The 7,500-nt window shown below is 42.1% G+C and overlaps 1 protein-coding gene across 1 annotated transcript in view; it reads right to left on the bottom strand.

Moving 5' to 3' along the window:
• The window catches only part of tacr3a (tachykinin receptor 3a), a 22,075-nt gene that overhangs the window by 8,436 nt on the left and 6,139 nt on the right, over window positions 1-7,500 (bottom strand). The gene's annotated exons all lie outside the window — the stretch shown is intronic.

Raw genomic sequence — 7,500 nt, 5'->3', positions numbered from 1 at the left:
AGCTGGAGAAAAGCAAAATTAAATTCTTTAATAACCATTGTGGGGTTTTGTCTCTTTACAGGCCAACTAAACCTTTGTGACTTCCTTCACAAATTCAAAGGAGAAGCTTTTGTGAGTGCTTATGTTTTCCTGACTTTTGAATAAATAATGAGAGACATGTCAATGATATGCAGTCATTGTAATAATATCTACAGTGCATTCTTTCAACTGACACATTCAGCTTAGTCTGCAGTTATGCTAGCGTGGAGGGTTCACAATGCCCAGAACAGACAACACACACACAGACACACACACACACACACACACACACACACACACACACACACACACACACACACTCACCACACGTGTACATACACCACACTCTCTCTCTCTCTCTCTCTCACACACACACACACATGCTCGCATGCACACAGGCACACACACACACACACACACACACACACACAGTCACAGTCACAGCGACGTTAACTATTAGCTGTTAATTGCTAACCACTGTAATAAACAGCTAGTTGCAAGCTAATCGACAACACTTCAAGCTATTCACGTTTGCAAGGATAATCTTGCCTGTCCCGCAACAAACACAACAACATGATTGCAGTTTAAATTTTTATTGTACGTACACAACAAAATGTCACTGTTTTCTGTACTCCGGTGTTCTCGTCTGTGTTCATACTCGTAGGGCAATGTTTATCGTTACCATGGCAATTTGTACTTTCTGCCTCACGCTGCAAGCAGGCTGCAAGGGCGCATTTCTATACGTCATCGGTACGCCCCCCATCTCTACCCAGAACTGTGCCGGCTGCGTTCCCACCTAAGCGCACCCGGGTAACATCTAGAAGTAGTACTAGGGGGCTAATAGGGTGAGTTCCGGGTAAGAAAATACCCGAGTTTTGCGTTCCCACATACAGCCACCCGTTTGATATCCGATTGACATCCGGATGTCTCGCTCATGTGGGAAAGGGACTAAAGTCACATTTAAATTCCCATTCACATCACATCCCCATCCACTTGTATTTAAAATGAAGTCAACAAAGAGTTGTCCTCGTTTTCACTGTTTGTGGGATGATCTCCACTTAGCAAAACACAAGGTTCTCAGTTCAAATATCAATAGTTTGAATATCAACAGTTTAAAGACAAATTCAAATATCAATAGTTTAAAGACGGTTGCCTTGAAAAAAAGAAAAAAAAAACAATTGTGCACAACACCACCAATGCAGTGGTTTAAGTGAACACTGCGGTATCAATATAGTGATTTTCTATAATCAGAAATTGCTCAGTCAACTATTCATGCGTGTTATGTGTAGTATAGAGCTCATGTGTGTTACAGTATGTGTAGCTCTGTTATGTGTATTACAGAGCTCATGTGTGTTATGTGTAGCTCTGTTATGTGCATTATAGAGCTCATGTGTGTTATGTGCATTACAGAGCTCATATGTGTTGCATTACAGAGCTCATGTGTGTTATGTGTAGTATTCAACTATTCATGTGTATTACGTTCTTATTTATTGCCTCATGATGATTGAGTGTATTTGGGCTGGCTCCTTGCTATGAACCACATAGCCTCCAGGGGACAGACTAAAGAGACTATCCAATCCAATCTAATCCAATCCCATTCAGGGACACATATAATTGAGCACTAGGAATGCATGGACATACCGGTACTGGGTTATTGAGTTTTCACCTATATCAGACCAATCCATCCAACACCTAGAAAATCACTCACCCTCCTACACACTCTCTCGCTCTCTCGCTCTCTCTCACTCACACACTCTCTCTCTCTCACACACACACACACACACACACACATTTCAAAGAAAAGAGGAAAAAATCTCCATGTCCAATCTTCCCCTGAATCCCTAAGGGGGCTTGGCCGGTACTCCCACGAGGGTTCAAGGTGTAGGTCTGGTCATTACAGCTGGCTCTAGGTGGCAGATCATCAGTTATTACTGTAAGCCTGCCCACTTGACGAAGCCCCCAGGGCCCCACAGCACACTCCAAGCATCCCCTCTGACCTCATATAAGCACTCATCTTCCGTCGGAGTGGAGAAAGTGGCTTCGGCTTTGAGGTAATCTCTCAAAGTGGCATGTTGGCCTTGCAACTGCGTCAAGTCAGTAGAATTTCAAATGCATCTTATATAGCCTTAGGTGACATGAACGCAGTAAAAGGCTACACTGAGGTGAAATGAAACTTTCCACAAATGCAGGCAAACTACCACGGAGGGCAAGGACACTGCTAAACATACAGCACACACAAGACCTTCATGAATTGGCGCTTCTCAGAGAATTTAATGAATATGAAAGATGAGCTTTTCACTAGTCCGCAGATTTATGGGTTCAAGGAATGGAATCTTTGTGGACACATAGAGCTTGCAGTGAATGAATGGACATTTCCTTCCAGAGCATTTAAACTCTAGCCCAACTCTGTGACCTTAAAAAAAAACCAAAAAAAAAAAAGAACAGGAGCAAGTACATCCTCCTTGACAAATGGAAGCTTTCCGGGTAGGGAGCAGATGATGCTCTCTTGCGCTAATTAGCCGTGGCACACGAAAAGACGGCTGGCGGAGTCGCCTGGCCTCCCTCTACCGGGAGAGCAGGATCAGACAGGGTGAATGAAGCAGGCAGGCCGGCTGATGGAGTCTGCTGCTGCCGTTCCCTCCGTCCTAATGAGGAACATTAGTTCTAGCGCTTAGCCTTCCTGACAGGCTTGGAGCGTTGGCTTTGAAGTAAAGTACGGCTGAGCAGGAAGCATATCGGTTCGGTGTATGGGGGCTATCACAGGGGTTTGATGTGTTTACTCTTACTTGGCAGGGGTGAAGCCAAAGGTGACATGTTGGATAAAATCAGGTTCATAATCCATTTAAGGAGAGTGCTAAATGCATATTAATTGTTGTAATTATCGACACTGCTGTGCGGGGGCCTGTGTTTAGATGGGGTCTTACGAGGGCAATTAGCTCCAGAGACAGTGTGACTGCGGTTTAGGAGATAAGAGCTTTTTTCCACTCTGATGCTTAAATAGGCTAATGGAAATCAGTCCTAAAGCACTGGATGAATGATACCAAGAGGTTTGGTTCTTTAGAGTAGTAAATGCTGCTGTTAAAGGTAAGGGCATACTAGTTGAGTTCATGGGAGTGGTGGGTGGTGCTTTGGAGGATGGTGGTGGTGGTGTGTGTGTGTGGGGCGGGGGGGAGGGGGGGGGGTCATAGTTGTCATTACTGCAATACTTGAAAGTATTAACACTGTAACCATATAATAATTGACTGGCATGAACATATATCAGTTGATAGTTTATTTAAGATATCAACTGTCTAAGGTGATATTGTGATACAGCATAACACTGGTTGTGTTGACAGTAAGTTTCAGGTATACAAATGACTTGCTAACATATTCATCCTGTAAATTATGGTTGCAACTAGACAATGCTAACCAAACAATAGACTTTGACCCTACCAAAGAATGAGCATCCTCTTAACTCAAGATGTCATTTTTAACTTCAGACACATTACTATAACGTTCAAAAACACAATGAACACCCACAACACACAAAACCATAACAATATTTACTTTACCAAAATACAGAACACCAGTTGACAAATTCAACAATTCAATGCAAATATGGTCTGCACAATAATCTTCATTTAAACATGAACTCTACAAACAACTATGTCACTACACTTTCAGTACCCACTCAAATACACAGTCATCTGTCTACTTCCAGCTCAAACACTTCCACTATATTGAAACAGCCTTCGCCCCTTTCCTTCGAATGGTTTCTGTCTCCGCTCTTACATCTGTTTGATTCTAATGAGTCTAGACTGCTCTTCAAATATGTAGGGAGTCACTCTGAAACGTGACAACTGTTGATGCACTGAATTTTGCATGCAGGTCTCTCAATACCACCGACAGAACGTTTGAGGAAACAAGCAAATTTTGCAAGTAGGCCAAGTGAATATACCGGTAGCTCTGTTATGTACTTCTCAGGGCCCTGTGCTGCTCAGAAGCCCTATTTCTGCATTAGGAAAAATTCTCTAATTTCTAATCTCTATTTTTTTTACTTAACCCATAATTAAAAGATGCATAGTAATTTAATATATGATATATAATATGATATGTAAGGCCTGTATAGGACTTGAGGCATGCGGAATAACACAATGTTTTCAATTAAAGAGGAAAGGTAAAAAAAAAAAAAACATGGAAGTCAATGAATGGAATGAAGCCTATTTGTCAAGTCAAAATAAACATTTAGCCCGAAAGGTGCCGAAACACCGGTAAATATCAAAACTAAGCCTTGAGAAAACCAAATCAAAGTGAACAAACTAAAAGAAAAACAAAACACATAAACAAACACCTTCCCGATAGGGAGTATAATTGCCTACACCGACACACACAGACAGCTCATCTGTCAGGGTAAACAAGCAGCAATGCTGTCAAAACAACACACAGCAAAAAGCCACACAGTAATCACGGTAAGGAACACACAGTACGACTGTTAAGTGGATCAACTCAATACAACAACAACAACAACAACACACAGAGCACATTCACTAGTCCATATGCGGCCTTTTTTTTATCACAACAAAGCAGAGAAATTAATCCATGCCTTTATCACTTGTAGGTTAGACTACTGCAATGTACTTTTTACTGGTCTCCCGAAACCCCAAAGAAATTGGAACTCATACAGAACTCTGCTGCTAGAAGTTGAACTGCCGAGAAGAGGCTGAGCAGCACTGGCCCCCTGTTTTTAATTACTCACAAAGCTCTAAATGGCACACACAGCACCTTCATCTCCGGGGTTTTGAGATCTTATCAACCACAAAGGAACCTTAGACCTTCCCATGCTTAATCTTTTAGCTGTGCCCAAAGTGCTCCATCAGCAAAGCAGGGAAGCTGCTTTCATCCATTACCCACCCCAACTATGGAACACCCTGCTTCTGTACATCAAGCCGGCAAAAGGTTTTAGTTAACTCACTTTTATCTTGCAATTTCTTCACATTATTTTACATTCTACTGCTGCTATTGACAGGGTCTTCTTGTTTTCATTTTATTTTTGATTACTTGGAACTAATGTTGCAGTTGAGGAGCAAAGTCTGCATCAGGTACTGTCAGTGGAAAAAGAATGGCAGAAAGGCAGAAAGGCCATTCCTTCTGTAAGAGTCCAGACCAGCGGCTGTAAAATAGCCTGTCTGTTGTCTCAGCCCCAAGTCCAATTTAAACTCAACTTAAGATCTCAAAAGTCGCTGTTTTCCTTTTCAGTTCCACCCCCTCGGGGTGAGAAACAGGTGAGATCTCATTTGGAATTTTGGTATCATTTTTTTTTTTTTTTTTTTTTTTTTTTAAGATAATTTTTTTGGGCTTTTTTTTATGCCTTTATTTGGACAGGACAGTAGAGAGAATGACAGGACGTGAGTGGGGGAGAGAGTCGGGGTGGGATCTGGAAAGGACCACGGGGCGGGAATCGAACCCGGGTCGCCAGCGTACGGTGCAGGTGCCCCAGCCAGTTGCGCCACTGCCGGGGCCTTTGGTATCATTTGAAAGGTTGGTATCTCCGAATATTGACGTAATATGCGATTTAGTATTGTATCATTATGAGATTGCAGCTTATCTTTTCCCCCAAAGTGGCGGCAAGAGGCTTCCCATATGTACCTCATCTTTCATCCGTACACCATTTCAGCTGTGTGACTCATTTCATCTGCTAAATACAGTCCCAGCTCTCAGAGCAATAGCTGCCACGGGGACTACCATTAGATTCTCTCCATGCCCGCTGCAGCCAGTCGTGCTGAAAACACAGTCTGAGTGATGAAGCAACACTTTCACTCTAAGCTCACCAAGATAGAGCCCATTCATTCCAGCCTGGCATCCAATCTAGTTTTGACATCTCATCCAAGTTCAGACTGACACAGATTTACAACTCCCAATCTTTCTATGGACTTTTGAGGGCTGGACGATATACTCGATATATCGCAGTTTGTAGCCTAAGTGCGATACATTATGTAAGGGAGATAAGTGGGATAACGTTTTATTTCAAGGTGTTCTGTTTTACGGAATTAATGGACGAGGCAAAGAACGAGTGCATTCATTTTGTATAACAGACCACCTCAAAAGCCGTTATCCCGCTTATCACCCAGTTGCCACTATAAGCAATAGTCGTGCCTTTATAGCACACAAAGGAAACAGGTGGTTCAGTTTAAAAAGAAGCAGACTTGTTCAGTCAGTGTGTTGTAGGCTTACAACTTTCATCGGCAATAACAGCGATAGCATGATAGCATGGACAGTAAGCTTGTGTACAGTTGATTCCATTGCAGCGAAGCTTGCTTCCAAGCTCAATAGTTACTATTCATAAGCATTAATATGGAATGGTGATTTTTTTGGTGTCCCATTATTCAGAATTATTCCACTGCTTGGTTGAGTTCCTCATTGTTCTGTGTGGACTCCACGGAACTCCACTGGGTTCTCATAAATAAATGCACTTATGAGGTCCGCTGAGCTGAGTATTACAACCTTGAACGTGCATTTATTCCTGTCAACCGACCACCGTGTCGTCCATTATCCTTTACCGAATAGCCACCCCACAAGCCAATCAGAAAAGAGTATTTCTTCTCTCCGGGTGATGAAATATTAAGTGTTTTATCACCCGGAGAGAAGAAACACTCTTTTGTGATTGGCTGGTGGGATGGCTATTACTATATTTTTTTATTTATTTATGCAATTGGATTTTGTTGATGGGCAAAACAGCAACATATGCTGTTTTATTATTTCAGTGAAGGTAACTAGACAGGAAACCATATCCACAAAAAGCCTTGACTGTTTCTCTGTTCTTTGGATGTGATTACACTGACAATGCTGCCAGTGGGAATAAAATCAATTTGTGTCTGAATGCATGTGCGGAACAACAATTGTGAACTTCTTTCTTTGCCTTTATCAAGCTGCATTTATTTTACAATAGCCTTTAACAACCAACTGTTTACTTATAGACTACTGCATATATATCTAAAAAAGCACTCAGAGAGCGCAGATCTCCACCTGTATTGTTCATCCTAGGGTTGTCATACATTTGAACCTAAATTATTCAGATTGCCACCACGTGGCCATACCATGCCATTACACCACTAAGCGAAAAACATAAACGGAATCCCGGAATCCCGGAATCCCGGTGGTGATACAGATCACTCCCAAAATCTAATAGTCCCTTCCTTGGGTCATTTCTAACCTTCCCTGAAAATCATTGAAATCCATTCATCACTTTTTGAGTTATCTGGCTAACAAACAGACAGACAAACAGACAAACAGACAGACAAACAAACCCTGATGAAAACATAACCTCCATGGCGGAAGTAACATGCCCCGTTGAAAACATAACCTCCTTGGCGGAGGTAAAAGCTGTATATATATAGTGAGAGAGAGAGAGAGAGAGAGAGAGAGAGAGAGAGAGAGAAACACACACACACACACACACACACACACACACACACACACACACACACACACACAGAGAGAGGTTTG

This window comes from Sardina pilchardus, chromosome 2 (genome assembly GCF_963854185.1).
Source record: "Sardina pilchardus chromosome 2, fSarPil1.1, whole genome shotgun sequence".
In the NCBI taxonomy this organism is placed as follows: Eukaryota; Metazoa; Chordata; class Actinopteri; order Clupeiformes; family Clupeidae; genus Sardina; species Sardina pilchardus.
This window is presented reverse-complemented; position numbering and strand designations above follow the sequence as displayed.